This window comes from Episyrphus balteatus, chromosome 2 (assembly GCF_945859705.1).
Source record: "Episyrphus balteatus chromosome 2, idEpiBalt1.1, whole genome shotgun sequence".
NCBI lineage: Eukaryota > Metazoa > Arthropoda > Insecta > Diptera > Syrphidae > Episyrphus > Episyrphus balteatus.
This window is the reverse complement of record NC_079135.1, coordinates 79,858,051-79,880,299: the sequence shown is the minus strand read 5'-3', so window position 1 is coordinate 79,880,299 and position 22,249 is coordinate 79,858,051. Positions and strand designations below refer to the sequence as shown.

Genomic DNA, 22,249 nt, shown 5'->3' with positions numbered 1-22,249 from the left:
CTTCGGGAATAAGGTTTTCAAAGAAGAAGTTGATAGATACAAAATATTGAGATCCTTTCTTTATTATTTAAGATTCAAAGTTGATTTCGCGTTCAAGGTTCTTTGGATGAAACAGGTTATTTTTATAACCCATTTGTAGTAGGGTATGCAAGGTTTGTTTTTTTTTTTAGTCAGGGTTGTTAAACAGTTTTTCGTCAAAAACCAAAAGGTTAAGAGTAAATTGATTAGACTTTCTCATCGAAAAAGGATTTGTTTAATGAATATGGACTATTAAGGCCTAAAGATGTTATCACTAAGTGATAGATATGCCTTGAGTTGTAGAAATTTAATGGATGCCTAGGAAAAACTTCAAATTCGTATTCAGCTTCCAAAAATATAAAATAGGCATTAAAATCAATAATACAGGAATTTTCCCGCTTAATAAAAAACCTTTTGTATGGTATATCATTTATTTCGTGTAAATATTTAGCTACTTGATTTTATGTTAATTTCTTGCCCAGACCCTTTTCGTTTGAATTGGTATTTGTCTGTAATTTATAATTTTTTTTTTAAACAATTATTTCCTAATAAGCGGATGGTTACTTCAGGTGGAAGAAGTTTTCCCAAATTTAAATTGTAAATTAGGGATCTTGTGTCTGTTTATTATTTTTTGTTTTTTTTTTCAAACTTTCCACCCTCAATTAGCAAGCAAGTTCTTGTCCTATCTCAAGTTTTTTTTCGAGTATAAATAGTATCACAGCGTACATATTAATTATTTTGAAAAAAAAAAAAAACAGTGAATTAATAGGGTATTATACATTCCCTTTCCATTCTTCTTCAGCCTACAAGGTTTTTTTTTAGAACATCATGCAGCCACTGACCGATCCAGGAGCTAGAGCCATGTCGTTGTTGTCTTCGTCATATCTCTACAATCAAAGTATAGGAATCCCCATTTGTTTTTTTTTTTTTACCTCTCAGATTAGAACCCATTTCAAGAAGAAAAAAAAAAACAAGATTTCATCTTGAATCACTATAACTATTCGATTTCTGTTTCACTTCATGGTTATAGGGCGGCGGGGGGCGCGCATTAATTATTTCTATAGTGTGAGAACTTTGAGCCCCAAAATATTTTTTGTAACCTAGGTCGGAATTAAAACGTCAATCATTATGATAAAATTTTATTTTGAATCGAATAGATGCACGTATAAATAAGTTTATAGAGAAGCCCTTTGTCTTCGTTGTTGTTGGTTTTTTTTTTCTTTTTACCTGATTCATGTTGAAGTCTAGTTTTCTAAGGAATGGGTTAGTCATATAAAACAACAACAAAAAAAAAAGCAGAAGGGGGAAAGAGATTTATTATTATACGTTACAAACTACAGATATATTTCCTTATGTATTACCTATGAACATGACTTTTGGGAAGTTGAAATTCGACATTCTCAGGTGTCCTTATTAATAACATTTTTATATGTGGTTACGTCTGTGGACATTCAAGTAATTACCTTTAGAGTTGAGATGCGGTTGTGGGAAAAAAAAGAGTGATCTGAATTTTGGATTTTATGAGTTTTTAATTACGTTTTATATCCTAGAGTAGTTTAAGAATAGAAATTGGATACAGATTTTTTGTTTTCAAGGGTTTTAAAGATTTTTTTTCCATTCATTTTTTTAACGGATAAATATGAAAGAACCTTCTTGGTTTTGAAGGTTAGTTAACCATGATAAATTTAAGGTTTGAGTTTTTATTTTTCGGAACAATTTAAACAATAATTTAAAAAAATTTGTAGGCTCAACAAGCTCAACATGCATCAAATCATTAATGAAATAGTCCAGTGCATTTATGAAATTGTACAATTCACAAATTTAAGTTTTTTAAAAAAACTAAAACGTTGAATTTTCAACACTTAGGAAATTCGCCTTTGGCCGCCATCTTGAATTTTAATTTTTGTCAAATATGTCTGTTAGAAAAATAAAAACTAGTGGGAAAAAGTAAGGAACAAAATTAGGTAAAGGGTCACTCTTAAACATTTTCAAAATTTCAAAATCACGACTATTTGAAAAAAAAAGAAAAAATTGTGTGATAACATAGTCGGTTTCATTTTGTATCAAAAGAAGGGGTCTATTTTCACTCTTTTTGTTGGGAGGGCAGTTTTCTGTTGTTTTTTTTTTTTCATTCCTAAATTTAAGAATTTTTAGTTTTTACCCTTTCTTCTTATACAAAATTAGAATGGTTTTATTTGCTAAAAGTTTTTTTATAATGTTACTTAATTATTTGAAGTTGCTTGTTTTTGATTCGGTTGCACTTAAAGTCTTACAACCTCTAGTACAGGTAAAAAGTACATAAAATCAAAAAATAAAAAAAAAAATTGTTACACTTATGGAACTTGGCAAAAAGTTTGCTTTTGGGATAAGAACCAAGGACAAAAAAGTCTATAAAAAAAGTTGGGTTGAAGGGTATTTTTTCGCGGACAAGAGGGAGGGGTGAAGGTCAAAAATATACTGAACAAAATTGTTAGTCGAATATCATCATATGACACATGTTTTCAAGGTATTTTTTGATGCTGAATCTATAAATGACATAAAAATAAAGTCAATACGATTGCTCTAAAAAAAGTTATTGTCGATTAAAAACAAGGGTGCTTGTTTTTTTTTACTTCAACAGGTAAAATATAACCAAAATCCATGTGAAAAACATGCTACACTGATGAAATTCGGGATGAAGGTTGTGAATAAAGCAGGAACAAAGGATTCATAAAGTTCTTAAAATTATTTTTGGTGAAAGGGTGTTTTTTGATAGGTTAAGTTGTGTGTGAGAAAGGTATCATAACAACTAACTTAAATTTTATTAATTTTTAAAACTTGGTGAAAAAGTTTTGTTTGGTATAAGAATTAAGAATCTATAAAAAGTACAAAATTATCTTGAGTGAAAGGGTTTTTTTTCAAGAAATGATGAAATTCGGAATTTGTACACCAATGAACATTGGTAAAAATCATTTATAACACAAACTAAGAATCTAAGAAGTCTGTACAAATATTTTAGGTTAAAGGGTATTTTTTTTGGGAAAATAAATCCGCGATGAGTCCAATAAAATCAATGGTATAAAAGGTACCATCACGAAATTCAATTAATATGTTCTCTTTCTTATGGGGATTACGAATAAAAAAAAATCTATAATTTTTTTTCATGTGAAAGGGTGTTTTTTTTAGGTGTAGAGAAAATATGGGTATATTTGGAAAAGTGTGCAATACTAGAGAAGTACTAGTGGTACCCTATTAAAATTCAGGAATTATGTTACTTTTGAGATAAGAAACAAGAATCTAAAGTGTCTATACAAATTTCACGGTTAAAAGGGTGTTTTTTTTTTTGAGTGAAAACAAAAATGATGGATCACCCTAATGAAATTTGGTGAAAACGTTGAATTTGGGATAGAAAGCAAGAATAAAGAGTTTTTATGAAAACAAATTAGGTGAAAGGGTGTTTTTTTTTCGAAGAGACAGCCAAATCTGAAATTGGTCCCAAAAAGCCAATGTTTTTGGTTTTTTTACTTATTGAGAAAAGCACCGTCTGGGATCAGCTTGCTGATTATCCAGTGAAACGTTTTATATTTTTTTTTTATTCGGCTTAAATTTTGAGTTTAATATTAAAACTTGATTAATTTTATTATTCCCTGAAAGAACAACAATAAAATATTATCTTGGGCTTCGAACAAGCACACTTCAAAAATATTACAAGAAATAACTTGCATGCAAATGTTTTTTACAAAAAGGAATTTCCAACATTTAATACAAATTTACTATACAAAACTGTTAGCCAAGCCACAAACCATTTCTATACATTATATGCAATTATCAAAAATTTGATAAGATTGTAAATATTTGATCAAACCCAACAACCGATAGATTCGATAGAACTCAATTTTGAAATCTCAAAAAAACCTACTTACGAAATAGATAGGTGCAATAAAAACAAACCGAAGGCATTACTTTGATGAAAAAAAAATCAACAATCTGAAATCATGTTGATATCTTGATTTTCCCAAGCCTACCTGTAAACGAGAATATATTTCAAAACATACAATTTTTTATCAGTTTAAATTTAAAATAATATACCAGTTAATGTTTACTTAAATTGATACTGAACTCGAATATGTAACCCACCCTTTATCAACAACAAACTATCAAAACCTAAATTATTTCCCAGATTATAATTCCACAACATTTTAGTTTACACAAATATTTACCCTTCTGTGGGTTCACTTGAGTTTAAAAATCACTCGTAACCATAATATCCGGAGTGGTATGTATGTCTTACCTGAAAGAAAAACAAGAAAAAAAAAGGAAACAAATATTAGATATTACAAAGTCTAGAAATGGGAAAAATGCATGGATTTTTTTATCTTATAATTAAATTAAATTTTAAACAATAGCAGACAGAGTAGGTATATAATAACTTGAAGCAAAAATCAGCCTCCATTCCGCCTTTCACTTCACATATTATAGTAAACTGCAAAAGCAAATGAACCAATGATGTGTGGTGCAAGACAATGGGAAAGAAGAAGCCATATAAGATCTTTCATTCACAACACAAGACAACATGAATAACAAACTTTACAGATAGTTTTTTTATTTTTTTTTTTTTTTTTTTGTTAATGTTACCCTGAAAAGCTAGATTGTCCTTTTGTTTCACAATAGTTTTCGTTTTCATTTGGGCTTTTATAGCTCATTTTTTATTCACATCTTTGAACTGGTACTACGCCTCCCACGTACGGGTATAGCCTTAATATTCAAGATACAACTAGACCACACAATGGGAGCAAATGGAAATAAAAATGGCATAAAATCAATTTATATATGAGTAGACATTTTTATTGGATACATTTTGTGATCGAAACTTTGACACGCCCTGCCCAAAAAAGTGCCCTGCCACCTATACATTTTTTCGTGTTAAAAACAAAATCTAGTTTATGTAAGCTTTTTTGAATTTACCTCGACTTTAAGCTATTGGATGGTCCACTGTACATTGTATTGTATGGCCTTTGGCTTGGCTTATAAGTTCGGTGATCTGATTTTGTTACCCATTCAGGTAGGTAATGTACTTAGAACGTTGATTTTTTTTTTTGTTCAATAAATACTATGGACACTTGATAGTTAACTACAAGATACTATTGGGCTAGATCAATCTAAGATAACTTTTGAGGCTTCTTCGTGTATGTTAGTGCATGATGGATAACAAAAAAAATGCTAATCTGAAACCAATGATATGAAATCACAGACAAAAGTGTAGTATGAATTCTTGTTAAGCCACCTGAGAATGTTTCAATTCTCAAAGAATAATTGGATAGAATCTTTGTTAGACACGCATTGTTGAGTTTTTGTAATTTAACCTACGAGTGGGGGATGACAGTGGACTGTGGACGGACTTAGTATCCCTTTGAAAAAATCGGGTTTTCGATTTCATTTAACAAAAGTATAAATATAGTTACTTGGAAAAGCGTTAAGACGGAAAAGTGATTGACCTTATGTTGATAAGAAGACACTATTGTACTAACATAGAAGTCTTCTTAGTTTTCTTTTGAATAGTTTTTTTTTTTAGGGTAAACATACACAAGTACAACTTTAGCTTTGGTTTTCAGTTTTTATTACCTTCATCTTTTTAATAGTAATTCTTTGATTTTCAATTTATTTTACCTGAAGGAAATTGTCTATAAGAGCTCATATCTATTATTTGCTCAAAAGAAAATTCTTCTATAAGAAGTGTCATGTAAGGTCAACTAGGTAACATTAAAGATGATCTTTTTTACATGATGTATTTTGTGCAAATAAAAAGTTTAAACCAAAACATCTCGGACAACTTCTAGAAGAAAAATTATTTCAAGTTTAAAGAGAAATAAATTAGCTTAGCTCGACTTTCATTACTTTCGCCCTTTTTCATTGTCATACCCACTTTCGTTGAAGAGCAATTAAAACTAAATGAATTAATTAATTTTTTTTGTTAACATCCAAATATGGAAATGTTCAAGACTGTTTGTGTACTTAGTTAAGACAAACCATTTAAAATATGAACCAAAATAAAAAAACACACTTTCTTTTCTTGGTTAGCTTTTCTGAGAAGAGATTATTATTAATACATTTTTTAACGGTGACAGTTTTTTTTTTTTATAAATATTTTTTACATTTTAGAATATTTTGTTAAAGATAAAATTGTGATTTTTCAGCTTATTGTTTCAGCTCAAAATATTTATATCGTCCATGTCTATACAACATCTACAAAAAGAGCTTATTTTTTTCAAACCAAATCACTTTTCATCAAAAAAGCAAAAAAAAAATCAATCTTTTTTCTCTTTTAACACCATTAAATATATTTTTTTAAATGACAACCTATAGTAAATTTTATATCATCTGAAAGGTTATTTCACCTTTTTTATGACGTATGAATCATATTTCTACCATGTCTAGAAAAAAAAATAAGAATTTTTTAAAGCCAACTATTCAGAATTTTAAATATGAAATAAATTGAAATTTTGTACATTTATAGTTTATTTAATTACCTAATTACAGTACAAATTTCATTCATCTATCTATTAAAACAAAAAAGTTATAACAAGTTGAATATTCGATACTAAAGAAGTTTTCACTTCAAAAATAATAAAATAAATACGAAATAAGGACAATAAATTTCGGAGATGTAAATAGAATGTTAAGTTGAGTCCACATCCAAGTTCTCAAGAGTTTAAAGTTTCAACACTGTTTAAAATGATTTATTAGTGTTATTTGTGCGCCTACACATTTATTAAGAATGTTTGGAAAAACTATTGATTTGTAAAGTATTTTAAAAACGTGTTGATCCAAACTGTGTGGTGCCGGGTTTAGGTCTTTAAGCTGACCTGTAGTATAACCGAAGAGTCGGACTTTAAAGCAGATATGACTGCCATTCAAGAAATATGAGTTATGGTATTGTAGGGACGAATTTCGGAAGCTTTCTTTTGGAAACGACTATGTATTTTGAAAAGTGCTGTTATCTACCTTAGAGCGAAATTGGGTTAGGCATCAAAGGCCAATGATTTCCTTCCACCACCAAATAAATTAATAGGGTTGCCAATTTCAAAATTTTAGTTAAAACTTTCATAAATCTACAAAATGTTTGGAGCAATGGTAGCGGAAAGCTTTTAACGTTATCAAATGTGTTATATTTTGGTTAAAGAACAAGGTCTTTAGTTTTATTTTTTTTTCGAATTCGGGTTCCCAAGGGTTTACAATTTTTTTCCTTACAAAAGTTGATTTAAAAACTCAACTCTTGAAAAGAAAGAATTTATCGAAAATCCAATAATGAAAACTAAATTGAAAACTATTCGCACGTTTATCTTCTCTACCTAATTATGTTTCCAATTAGTCATTTTAATCTGACGACATTGCATGGCGCACAAAAACAAATTCCATTTGATATAAATCATTGTATACCAGATTAGGATATTGCAAAAAGTTGAAGGTGTATTCATCTCACTGAACAATAATAACACTGGTCAACAAGGTTTTTGCCACAAGAACCAAAATATACTTTTCTAGTAGTTTTTGGGGTGCTGAATCCGAATCTGAAGTCAGAAAAATTTGATTGGCCTCCGTTTTTGAAATATTACCGTTATAAAATGCTAAAAAACGTGATTTTGGCTGTTTTCGAGGTTCTGTTTTAATGTGGGGTAATTTATTACAAACAAATTTGTAAAGGTGATTATAAGAATAGATATTCTTCTTTCAAAAACTGTTTAAATCTTTCCGATATCTCTATTAATGCCCGAGATATTAAAAATTTAAGTAGCGGTCTTTGAATCAGAAACAACACTGGCCAACCAAATCAAAATTTGTTTGCCACAAGAACCAAAATATACTTTTCTAGTAGTTTTCGGGGTGCTAAACTCGAATCCGCAATCAGAAAAATTCTATTAGCCTTCGTTCTTGAAATATTACCGTTATAAAATGCAAAAAAAAAACGGTTATATTGCAAGAACGAAGGCTAATAGAATTTTTCTGATTGCGGATTCGAGTTCAGCCACCCAAAAATCTTCAGAAAAGTATATTTTGGTTGTTGTGGCAAAAATTCTGTGACCAGTGACTTAAACTTAAGATTAAATTTAGTTTCTCTTTGGCTTATTAACTGAAACTTAAGATATCTCGAGCAATAAAAGAGATATCGGGAAAATTTAAACAGTTTTTGAAAGAAGAATATCTGTTCTTATAATTACCGTTACAAATTTGTTTGTATAATGAATTACCCCACATAAAAACAGAACCTCGAAAACAGCCAAAATCACGGTTTTTAGCATTTTATAACGTTAATATTTCAAAAACGGAGGCCAATCAAATTTTTCTGACTTCAGATTCGGATTCAGCACCCCAAAAACTACTAGAAAAGTATATTTTGGTTCTTGTGGCAGAAAAAAAGTTAAATTTTGTTGACCAGTGTAATAATAATAACTCAATGCAAATAAAAAAAATAATATTAATTTCAATCAAAGATCTCTCCAAGGTTACTTACCTAGCTACAGAAACGTGAGGATTTGATGAATGATGATGATGAATTTTTTTTATTCAACAATACATCGGACTACTTCAAAGCAAGCACTTAAACCGACAAGATGGACGCGTCTAGTAAAAAATGAATGAAAAACAAATTGAATTGCAGAATGGTATTAAAGTGACACAGAGGCTTCTTCATTCGGACAAAATACCTCACACGCATCAGTATCTTATTTCAATTCATCTACTACACCTAGATGAGACTTTCATTGTCCTCACTTTCCACTATAACATATCTAGCAATAGCCTTTGTCTTGGTTAAAGTCAGTATGATTTCTTTTGTACGTTACTTTGATATATTAAGTTATTATGTTACCGGTCACCATATTTTAAATGAATGAATTTAATTCAATAGTGATTCATTCATTTACGTTCGAATTCAGATACGCTAATTTTATGACGTTTTTCACAAATAACACATATTTCCGATCATTGCCAAACATGAATGCTTGAATGCATATTTTCAAAAGTACTTAGCACTTAGTACTAATAAATATGATTTGAAGAATTCTCGTATTTGCTTAAAATATTATCGTGAAAGCGAATATGTATGATATTCAAACGAATTCGGTTGGTCAAATTTGCAAAGAGAAAAATTAAGAAGAATGCGTAATTTATTTACTACTCATACCCTGCTACTCCCTTTTGCGAAAAAATGCTACAAAATGTTTGTATTTAACCAAAATCACCAACACAAAAATTGATTTTAACTTATCTTTAAAGAATTTCTTTAATCATTTATTTTTGTGTAAAATTATCAGAAATACTTTTTCTATTATCGTTTGATTCGATCAAATACATTTATCACGCTTTTCGCTTAATAAAATTGTATCTCATGGCGAATAAAGGTAAAACAAAAAAAAAAATATGTTTGTCACGTTTATTTCATAATAAACAATCATGACGCTTTTATAGCTTCACATTGACTTCACTTATATTGACATGTAATCAATGGCGTTTTGGAGTTTTGTTTTTTTACATAACGTCAAAAGAAGATGTGAAGACATTCGAAACTGTATGCTTCTAGTTACACATTCTTGTCACATGCATAAAGCGCGAGTTATTTTAAGATTGACAGTGGAGTGTTAGAGTCAAGCACTCCAAAGTTTTGGTGATTGTGATTATGTTTTAAATGTTAATTAGAATAAAAAAAATTGTCTTTCGTACAATTAAAGTTCCTTAGAGCTTATTAAGGTTTTATGTAAAAACTTGCATTCAAATTTAAGAACCATCTAAGGGAATGTCAATTAAATTCTTACTTCTCAAGTGAGACATGAGTGGTTCAGAATAATAACATTGTGCGAGTCGAAATCTAAATCGTCTGCACCATTGACAGTTTCCCCCCATTTCGGACCTGAAAATCGTTTAGCATCATTAGTTTTTCGATTTATCGGTACGACTTCGAACACAAATTTTCGGAAGTTTTTTCCATTATTTTGCAATTTTATACGGTTTAACGTCGGTCTCATCCAAAAACAATGTTTATATTGGTATAAATTCTGCTCAAACGTTGTTTGCTATCAGTATAAAGACAATATAGTTAAAACGTTGGTAGTTAAAAATACTTTAACCTCTATGGGTTAAAATTTGCCGGTGTTGCCATTTTTTTCATATATTAAATGATATTAGAAGATTGTCTAGATTATTTGAAAAAAAAGGGATGATATTTCGTCGTTTAACCCTTTCGAACCCAAGCTATGAAAATCAATATTAAAAAATGTTTTTTCGGTATTATGGTCAAAAACTTCACAACTAAGAAATATGAATAGCAAAAAGTTATTTTCCAAAATAATAAATAGCAAAACTAATGTGTTTTTCTCATGTTACATGTAAGTAACATGCACTGCCTATGACCACCAAAAAAAGTCGGAGAACTGAGAAAATAACTTTTTATGAAACTATAATGTATGCTACTTCTTCAAAGCAAAAAAAAAAAACAAAACACTTTCTGCATTAACATTTTTTATATCTTTTTTTCAAAATTATGACCATATATAAATAAAAAAAATTGTTTGCAAAAAAAAAAAAGGAATTTCAGTCCCTTTCTCGATAAAAAAAATTAAAAGTATGATATTTGATTAACTTTTTGTGATAATCCAGTAACTAGGCATTATTATCTTTCAATTAAGCCATCGTAACCTAAAAAATTGTTTAATTTAATATTTTTTACGAATTTTTAAAAAAATGTTACATGAGAGTAACGCTGGGTCCGAAAGGGTTAAGTGGTAGAAGCAATTTTCTCACAAATTAACTTCAAACGCAAGCAAAATATTAAAACACAACGGCAACACATACAATGTTTAAATATACATTTTTACAAACCCAGAAGTTTATTCGTACCTGTTAAATTAAAATCAAGTAAACTTGAAAAAATGGTCTTCAAAACTCAGAATTTTGAAAATAAAATTAATTAAAAAACTTTATTTATAATTTTTTTAAATTTTGTTCTCAAAAAAATATAAATTTATCTTTCAAAAATTGTTTAGTACAAATAATTAATATGGTTTTTGTTTAAGCATAAGATCGAGATAAATTTTAGATCCCATACAAATTAATAAAAAATTTACCCGAGCTAAAATTTATTTATGAATTTCAGCCGAGTTGTGCTAATATTTAGCTAGAAAATCATACATTACAATGGAATGCATCTTATTTGACTAGATTAGCATACTAAATGAAAACAAAAAAAAAAATACCTACGTTAAAATAATTATTTTTTATGTAATTCTTTAAAGAATATCAGCCTTATTGCAATTTGCAACTATCAATCGATAGTTGATAAAAATTAAATTTCGATATCTTATTACTTAAATAAGAAAAGTTTTGAAAGCAGAGAATGGTCCTAACCGTTATTAAATGAAATCTAATTACAAAATTCCATTAAAAAGTTGACCAGTTTTCCTATAAATTAAGTTTAAAAATCCCAAATTTCAGTATTTATCAACCATCGATTGATAGTTGTAAATCACAATAAGGCTGTATCTTTTGCTAAGAAACTGAAATTAGATTGAAGACTCATAGCTTTAAAAAAAGGAAGAGCTGTTATCAAGTGGTAACAGTATTTCTGATTAATTTAAACTTTTTTTTGTTCTCAATTTTATAAACTCAAAAAAATTTCGTTTTCAATGACTTTTCAATATGACTGTTTTATACAAAAAGATCACGAGCTGAAATAGAAGAGACATATGGTGACAAAAATTATATCAAAGCAAAAGTACTTTTCAGTTTAAAAAAAAAGTAATTCTCAAATTTTATTAAAACACATTAGAATTCCTTCTGCATCACGATTGTGATTGAAATATTAAATTGTATCTCACGGAATAGTGGACACAAAATACAAGTGATACCTATGTTCTTGGAAAAATCCCTATGGTCAAATTCCATCAGGCAGCAATCACACGAAGAATATACAAACTACACAGCTATCAAAATTCATCGCAGACCGATTAATTTTTCTTTCTTTCTTGGTTTTGTAGGATTTTAAATCGTTTAATGGCGACTCGTGCAGATACAGCTACCGACGGACGACAACGAACGACGCCATATCGGCCGCTTCCAGTGACCGCACGAAAACAGTACACACCTTTAAACAATAGGTATATACACGACGATATTGTGACCACGGACCACCAAGCGGCTTGGTATAGGTAAGTGGGTGCTTCAGCTCGAAGCTATCAAAACAATTTTAAGGTTAAAGATAGGACCAAACGCTGAATATCAAATCAAAATCCTGGTTAAAACGTAGTTGTTAGCTTGTATTTTAATAGTCTGGATTTTAAGGTTACAATATTTGTTGTAAGTCGATAAAAATAAATTAAAATGATTAAAAGCATGAAGACAACATGACCTTTACTCATCCTAAAAACAAACTTTATTATTAAAGGTTTGTCAAACTCGTACATGCAACTGTACCTCCAAGATTATAAGTTGGTTGACGCCAACGAACATTAGGCTGCCATGCGACCAAAACACAAAATGTTGCAAGGTAAGTTGTTATTTGTATGTGATGGTATATGTAGTTTTGTGTGGCAAAGGTAAACAAAAAAAAAAAAAACCTCTGAAGGCCACGAAAGGTCGGAATTTCGCATGAAGTTTGTTTTTTTTTTTTTTTTTTTTATTTTTATTGTGACTTTAATTCATTGCTCTGAGATTCTTTTTTTTTTTGTTTATATTTTTATCCATCTTTTTATACATACGAATACAACTATGGTGGGCGAAATCAAGTTTATTCAGCTGTGTTAACAGTTAAAAACTAAAGAATGGATGCTGTTAGCCGTTAACCCTTAACAATACGTGCAAAGAAGATGATTAAGAAAAAGTTATAGCTACGATTTTGCATAAATAAACAATTGGGTCACGGAAGGTAAAACAAAAGATAATAAAAAAAAAAAATTTGATTTAATTTTAAGAAAAAAAATCACAACGAATTAATATCTTACTTATCAAAGCATATTTTTTCAACATACCTACTATGTTTGTATGTATTTACAGATTTTGTGTATTGCTACGTGAATAAATTTAAAATAGTTTTGGACTCAAGACAAGAATTTTCGATTAGAATTAAACTGTGTTTTTATTGTTTCTGAGGATTAAAGCTTGTATAAATAAATTTTTTCCTCAAAAAACATGTAAAGTTATACCAAAACGTAAGCTCAAGAATATCAAGCCTGGTTTTGTAAATTTCATACTCCACCTTTTACAACAACTGCCAAATCACTTCCTAAAAAATAATACCTAAACGTTCAAAAAATGTATAAAAAAAAATTTATTTGGACAAATATATTCAAGGTTGACTAAAATGGAGCATGCAATTCTTACCACTTATTTTTCAACTTTTTTATTTTAACTTTTCGAAGAAATAATAAATGTTTAACTTGCAAAGTATTTAAAAGTTGATTTGGTAAGTTTGTTGTTTAATTTTAATTAATTTTTAGACTAAACGATCTTAAAAATAAAATATAAAATTTGTTTTTAAAATAAAAAAAAAACATGTTTTTAAAATTAAAAAAAAATCTTTTAATTTTTAGAAAAAAAATTAAATCATCAGAAACTATGCCACTAAAAAGGAAATATTGAGGTTACTAAAACGTTTCTGTACAAAAGTTGTCATTAACGAGAAAGTCAAAATTAAAAGATATCACTGCCCAACACACAAAAATTTTCTAGACCGTTGTTTATCATTTCTTACTAAATTTAGTTTGCTGATTCCAAAAATGACATTATTTTTTTTCTAGCAGCTCTAGTTTTTAAATTATTCATACATAAAAAAGGCATAGAAATTCATAAAATTTTTTTTTTATTTTAAAAAAAAATTTTTGTATTTTTATTTTACTTACTGAACCAAAATACATTACATTCAAAACAAATTTTTCCATCAAAACATAATAAAATCTAAAAAAAATAGTATGAAATCACCCCCAAAATGTGAAAAATTAAAATATCTAAAAAACTAGAGCTCCTAGAAAGCAATAAATGTGATTTTTAGGCTTAGTGAACTCAAATTCATTAGGTTCGACAAAAATTTTTCTGGAAAATGTTAACAAACATGTAAAATAAGCATAACTTTAAAATTAGTACGAAATTACCCCAAAAATGTGGAAAACTTAAATATTTCAAAAAAATAGAGCTCCTAGAAATATATAAATGTGATTTTTAGGTTAACTGACCTTAAATACATTATAAGTTTAATATAAATTTTTCTGGAAAATTCTAATAAACGCTCAAAATAAGGAAAACTGAAAAATTAGTATGAATATTCCCCAAATATGAAAAATTAAATATTTCAAAAACTAGAGCTGCTAGAAAAAAACCAATATGATTTTTAAGCCAAATCCATAAAATTAGACATAAGTTTTTTTGGAAAATTTTAAAAAGTTGAAAATTGTTTGCCAGTGTATTCAAAGGTTGATAACGGATCAAATAACTTTTTTCTTTTTCTAAAGTAGTACGTTTTATTTGTACTGGAAAAAAAATGAAATGAGCCTTTAGAATAAAGGGTGTTTTTTTGAGTGAAGGAAACAAAAATATATTCGAATAAAATTTTTAAAGATATTTAATGTATGTAAATACATATAATATAATTACAGAATTTCAATAGGGTATCACTTTTGTTACTTAGTTTTTGCAATAAACCCATATTTTCTGAACACCTCTTGAAAAAGCTTCTTCGGAAAAATCAAGGAATGATCTTTTCATGATCAGCAGCTTTTACTCTGTTTCTAAAATTCATAAAGGAACTTTCTTTTCATCTTGTGTAAAAAAAATTCAACAATATTTTCAACTCTTACAGGCAATGTTTGAAAGAAAAAGGTATTTTATTAACTTTGAATTCTTTTTTCATTACTCGTTTTCTTGTCTTTGATATTAAACTAATAAATTGAATCTTTGAACGATTCTCTTTAAAAAGCCAAGAATATATTTTAAAACAACCCACATAATATCGTGTTAACATACTATTCAGTTAACAATTCAGGTTGTATGAAACAATAGTTGTCAAACTATTCTTCTTCTCTGATATTTTTTATATCCGTTGTTTGAACAAAGATTCGCTTTGTTCACAAATGGTTGAAAATTCGATTTGTTATTTACGTTGATCTATTTGTCTAATAAATATATACACCCATTTTTGGATTCTTGTTATTTATCTAATTTTTTTTTTTTTTTTTCAAACAAAGAAATTCCGGCAGTATAAATAGTAAAAACAGTCATTGAATTGTTTCTTACATTTAGTAATAAAAATTGCGTAGGACAATCAATGGTATCATGACGTGTTCACAAACTTCTATATTTGTTTCAATCAATTATTTTTTAATTGGTTTTTAGGCAACCTTTTATTTCTTTTTTTAATGAAACACCCACTCTAACGGATTGAGACATTTTTAAATGAAATATTTATTGAAGATGTCGGATGAAAATGATATATTTCAATGGCAACAATTGTTAGTAGTTATTTAAGTTTAAATATCGTTGGAAGTAAACGTAATGAGTTGTAATTTATTACAATTTACAGTGCAGTCGACAAAATTTAGTAACTTATGAAAGAAGAGACCCTGGTGGGCATTATTCAACGACACATAGTTTTAATGACAATTCATCACAATTCACATGATGCCATGGCATAAATCGAAATCTGTCAAGGCGTTTCTTTAAAAGAAAGGACAAAAAAAAAATTCTATGAAAGACAGCCGACAAATTCATGCGACAAAAATAGAAATGTTAAAGAACTAAGCCACACTAGTCCATGGCCAGAGGCGGCGCTAGACCAAAATGAGGCGTGTGCGGGAGTGAATTTGCGGGGCTCCCAGGAAAATGATTTTGGACCATCATTTTGAAACAAGTATCAAATATTCCGTCCAAGTTCAAGTTCAAAATTGTTATAACAAACTTATAGGTTTCAATGTAGATGAAAAACAAAATGCACGACTCGATCTCACGCACTTGTTCTTAAATTTTAAATTACTTTAATTTTTAAAACTTTTTATATATAAATAAGATTTGTCAAATGTACGTACATATATCAGAAAAAAAAATTAATTCGTTCTTCAAATCAAACAAAATTTATTAAGGCGCATTTTTAGAAAAAAAAATCAAAATCGTTAGAAACTGTTATATCTAAACATTTTTCGGAAAAAAAACTGTTTTAAGTGAAATTGGTATGAAATTTTGCAGAAATTATTTATCAGCATTCCAAATCTTAGAAAAAATTAAATTTAAAATTTTCTAAAATTTAAATAAATATTTACCTAAATAAAAAATAAAAATCAAACTTTCTTTATCAAAATATATAAACTATTTATAACTTACACTTGATTGCTTTTTTCATAAAATCGTTAATCATTTTCGAGTAATTCTACTTTTCTAAAATTGGTATAATATAATATACATAGGTATAAGATATTTATTTTATAAGAAAGAAATTCTTGTTTTCGCCAGTTTGTTCTCAGTTTCTTTTTTAGAAACTAAAATTATCAATTGAATCACCAATTAGAAAAAAGGAATAAATCCATCTCATCTTATTGTTGGCAAAACGCAAATAACTGCATAACTTCTTTATTTGACGGTTCTAAGAATGTGTTTAGGCTAGTCTAACGTTAGTCTTAAAATTTGGAAATTGAAACTTTTCAAACAACCTGTAATATCGCTGAGTGCCATATACCTAAAAAAAAATTTAATTTATCAGTAGGAAGAAGGAAATAAAGCCGGGATTCGTTTCTTGTTTCTTCCTTTAAACTATTGTTTTAAAAAATCATTATTGTATTTCTATTAGAAAAACGGTTTATGTTTCTTTCTTCGACCTAACCGATTCGATGGCTTACGACATTTGCCATCAAAATATAATTTTAGGAAAATTTAGGACGTATTGCTTCTTTTAATTGGTGATTCAATTTGGCTTTTGAGTTGAAGAAGAAGAGAAGAGACCGTAAAAAACCAAGGGACTTTTCCTGCTAGATACAGGAGGATATCCAAAAAAGTAATGGGACTATATTTTTTGTTTTCCGACCTAATGTTTGTTTTTATCCATCATCTACTTGAAAGTTTTTCCATGAAGTTATATGTATAATTACTAATGGGAATTGTTTCTGTTGATGTTTGCTTTCCACTGTTAGATACTTATCATTTTATCAATAATTTTATATTTTTTTAATAGGTAAATAACTAGTAATTAAATGAATTATTGAATTTTTTGTTTAAACAAAATTGTTGATTTAAAACGGGAAAAGTTTGGTGGATTGCGAATCCGTCCGTATTTTGAAACATCAATGAATCCGCAAAATGTGTTCGAGTACGGAATTTCGAACAGCGAAAATTTCACTAAATAAAATGGTCCTTTTTAATCATTTTTCAGGAGATCAACAAATTGGCGGCGGAAAACAGAAAAGTTTTAACCCCTTGTAGCCCCATGTGACGTTTCTGTAACAAACCGAAAAAGATCGCCCAAAAGCTGTGAAAAACATATTTTTATTCTTTTAAAGCTTCTTACATAACCTTTAAGAATTGCTTTATCGAAATAATTCGCCATATTTCTAATAAATAGAACCAATAGTTTTTAATTGGCAGTTAATGTTGAAAGTTCGGCTTTTTTGGAAAACAAGCAAATTTATGTAAAAACTACGAAATTCAGAAAAAATATTTTTCGTGCATAAACTAACGGGATTTTATTTTTGGATTTTAGGAATGCGCCTAAAAATAAATGTTATAGCTTTTTGTTTGAATTTTTGCATTTATATTTTATATACCAAAATAAATTATTTTAATTTTTTTTTTACTGCGTAAATTTCGAAATAACTAAGCAAATAATGAATTTTTAAAAAATACGTGTTTTATTAGATATAGCTGAAGCCCTTTCGATTGACATTATTAATTTTAAAATTTACGATGTTGGGTTACAAGGGGTTAAGCTATGATTACACACGATCAACGAATTCGGTCAACGCGTTGACTCTCTGACGTCAAGAAAAAATCCATATTCTCTCTGTCATCTCACCGTCAACGTTCACAGTGTCAATGGGCAGGTTCAGAAACGTTAGGGACTAAATATTTAGGTAATTTCTCGGCCTCTGATTGGTCAGCTGTCAAAAAAAAATCCTTCCAATTTAGGTAATTTTATTGGAAAGCTGACTGGAAAGTTAGGCAAGAAATGTTTCCCTAAATATTTAGGAAAGTTTTTTTTGTCAACATGAGCTGTCATGTTTGATGATCGTTTTTAAATACAGAATTATATTAGCAAAATTTAATCTATTTGTGTGGAAAACTAGTAAAAAGTGCATTATCGGTTAAAATTAATATTATTTATTTATTATTATTTGGTGTCTGCCGCATGCGATCTCTAAAATTCTCAAGTAAATTTCGAAATATGACAATTATGGCGTATCCAAACTAATTTAGTCAATTTACTCAAATTTCCGTTCAGAAAATGATGTTACCTAAATATTTAGTCCCTAATATTTCCTGAACGTGCCCAATGCATAAAACATTGACATGACGTGACGTTTACTTAGAAGTGTCAATGCGTTGACTGAGATTTGAAAAAGTCTCTCATTGAAAAATTAAACGAAAATTTGTTTGACATGGTCCCATTGAAATGTTAATATTTCGAGATATACGCAATGCACTTTTAAGATAAAAGCCTTAAATGAATTCTAATAAGATTGTTGGACAAATATAAAAGTAAAATTACTAAAGTTTTGTCGAAAAATTAGAAAAAAAAAAAAATAAAAAAGTTTCGACATTTGATTTTAAAAAAATCGAAAAAAAAATCAATATGGCCACCTTCAAACGCTTATAACATAGGAACGCCAATGCTAATGGTTATGGTCTTAAAATGTAGCTTAGAATATACAAAGGTTTTTTTTTTTTTTTTTGTAAAAAAAAGTTTTTGCATCCAACATGGATGCCATGGCCATACCGAAAAGTTATTTTTGTAAAAACAAAAACAAAAAGGAGAAATGAGAACCCCCTCCATCCAAAACGGTACACCATTCAAAAAATCGCCCTCTAAAAAATGTTCCCAATCCAACTTTCATCACATTTCTATACAAAAAACAATGTCAATCTGAAACGATGACACGGTATTAATGATAGCAATGATAGCAGTTTTCGTTGACGATCCACGACGTGACACTCTTGGGACAGATTATGACATAATTTTTACGATAGAGAGTCAACGCCTTGATCCATTTCGTTGACCGTGTAATCATAGCTTAAGTTATTAACAAAGTGTTTAAATTGGTACAATTTTGATAGTTCTTTTTATATTTGAAAGCTGGTGTGTGGTGGTATTTCAAATTCGTTCAGTTCTGGCTATAGTAACTATGAGCAAAACCATATAACCATCTCAATCCAATTATGGAAATCGAGTGGAAACAAGGCAATTTCAATTATTTTTTTTATATTATATTTATATTATTTTATATTATTGCCGAGACATTTTCATTTGCCGCCCGCGGGGCCCCTCCAAGCGCGGGGCCGTGTGCGGGGGCACACTCCGCACACCCCTTCCGCCGCCTCTGTCCATGGCCACAGCTTGAATGCTAAATGTCCACAAACAACAAAAACGAAGAACCACCATACTGGTTTTCAAGGATTCATTGTCAAAGATGTTCCTTTGTTGTACATACATATATACAATACCTACATTTTTGTCCTTCTCAAGGAGTGTTCCATAAGAGCAGCAATATAAATTTTATTTTCATTTACCAGTAAATTAGTAAGTTCATGTTTTTACTTTTATTTTCTTCTGCATGGTGCTGCGCAATGCGAATGCCAGTCATCATCATGATGATCATCAACTATATTCTCATTGGCTAAAGATCATTTATTATTTCGAGTGCGTAGGCATTGAAATATCGCATAACTTCGTCGTAGCTTTAGAGAATCCATTCATTCATTGATGACAATTCGAATTCAACGCCAAACCGTGCCGAGGAGGAACACTTGAAGAATTTCAAAGAAGCGCAACGTTCATAATAATATATGGAATCTATAAAAGAAGCACTGAGATAGCTTGCAGACTTGAATTTTTTTGAAATTTTGTTTGTTCCTTTTTTTTTTGGTTTTGTTTTGTAGATATTCAAATTTTCTATCATTCAGGATCCGGTTCGTTGATGATAGAGGATTTTTTATATTCGATGTTTATGAAGATAATGATGTAAAATGGTTGTTGTTGTTGTAGTTTAATTTTTCTTATTGTGAAACATGTAAACTCTAGAGCTACTCTATACACTTAATCATATACATTTGTCAATGTCGGTATTTTTGATTAAAAATTGTATGTGTCTTTTATAAACTACTTGATAGTTTCTACCTGCGTTATTTACACAAAACTATTACAGTAGAGTCTCTCTAAAAGTTTATTTAGTTTGTTTATATTCTGTGGGAATGGCCGTTTTCTTAAAACAAATACCATCTGCAGAAGTACTAATGGAATCATCATCGGTCCGGTTAGCAAAAGTGATCAGAATGTTTCGATCTTTATAAAGTAAAGTTCAAATGGTAGTAACGGGTAATAAGGCTTAGCTGAGGGAGATTTGAAATAAAATAAAAAACTGTTCATAAAAAATTGTGGTCAAATGTTTTAGGACTATGAATAATGCCTTATTGGCTGAGTGGCCTTATTGGCCGAGTGGTCTTATACCCGCATGGTCGAGGAGTACACCCTACTAATCACAAAAAGCAGAGGAAGAAGTGACAATTTGAAGTGACTGATAGTTCTTCCAAAATGAGAGACTTGACTGTTACACAAACAATAAACCAGTTTTATATTGTGTTTGATCAAATAAAATCAATTAAAAATTTTTTTAATGGTATTTTCTTCCACTTCTTGTTCTTCTCTTCTTTTTCAAGTTTAAAAACCCTATACGAAATGCAACTCTCATTTGGGTCATTGATCTCCACTTCTCCATAAAAACAAAAATTACAACACACGTTACCTTTGCCTTATTATTATATTGAATTGAAAAACCAAAAAACCTAAACAAAAATTGTTAATACAAAATATATAAAAAAAAAAAAACAATTCAGTCAGGTGTTTGATGAAAACTCGATTAGTAACCGATTTTTCATGATCTTGATCACTTTCTCGTTGTGGTGTGCTGCGTTCTACTTTGTTCCACTCTTGGAATGGGGTCACAATTTAAGTTATTGAATATTTTTGTATTTCTTCTAAAAAAAAAAGTTGCATAATAAGTTGTATAAAAATAAATCACACAAAAACTGGTTACAAGTTGTTTGAAATCTATTAATAAATTCGATTTTCTGAGCTCTCAAGGAATGTCAATAGATTTAGATAGAAGAATGGCATAGAATTTAGAAAAAAAAAATTAAGTCTGACCTAGTAGGAGGTTAAAGTTTAATATAAATAACAAACGTATTAGTCTTAAGTCTAAAAAAAAAAAACACAAATAATTTAAAGAAAAAAACAGCATTTCTATTCTAACAGTAAGCTTAACATGAACCTGGATATTAGTTAATTAGATATTGTGTGTTTTGTCTTAAAAATCTTGATAATTCTAGTAATAACACGAACTTTTTACATGCTTATATATGATTTGTTAAAATGTTATTCCATGCCAATCGATTAAGTCCATGCAAATCGAGGGTAAGTCTTTAAAGGCTCTAATGATACTGACTTAAGTTTTGATACTTTAATTAAGTTATAGTTAAAAAAAAGTCGGCTTACAGTGATGCTTTTCATGAGTTTTGGCCTCAAAAATTATTTTCATGGTCATATCTTGAAGAAAAGTATTTTTTGTATTTTTTCATACTTTCAGTTAACCCTTTCGAACCCAAGGTATGAAAATCAATACTAAAAAATGTTTTTTCGGTATTATCGGGTCAAAAACATCACGACTAAGAAATATGAATAGCAAAAAGTTATTTTCCAAAATAATAAATAGCAAAACTAATGTGTTATTCTCATGTTCAATGTAAGTAACATGCACTGCCTATGACCACCAAAAAAAGTCGGAGAACTGAGAAAATAACTTTTTATGAAACTATAAACTTTTTCGATAGAAAAAAAATTAAAGGTATGATATTAAACTAACTTTTTGTAATAATCCAGTAACTAGGCATTATTATCTTTCAATTAAGCCATCAAAACCTAAAAAATTGTTTAATTTAATATTTTTTACAAATTTAAAAAAAAAATGTTACATGAGAGTAACGCTGGGTCCGAAAGGGTTAAGCTGCTGTCTACACAGCA

The 22,249-nt window shown here is 29.0% G+C and overlaps 1 protein-coding gene across 3 annotated transcripts in view; it reads right to left on the bottom strand.

The window, feature by feature from the left end:
• LOC129909918 (partitioning defective 3 homolog B) overlaps positions 1-22,249 on the bottom strand; it is a 103,204-nt gene that overhangs the window by 58,106 nt on the left and 22,849 nt on the right. Inside the window, exon 2 of one of the 3 annotated variants that reach the window (XM_055987085.1) lies at positions 4,218-4,288. The exons of the other annotated variants lie outside the window; for them this stretch is intronic. The gene's annotated coding sequence lies outside the window, so the exon portion shown is untranslated. The remainder of the gene's footprint in view (positions 1-4,217; positions 4,289-22,249) is intronic. 3 annotated transcript variants of the gene reach the window in all.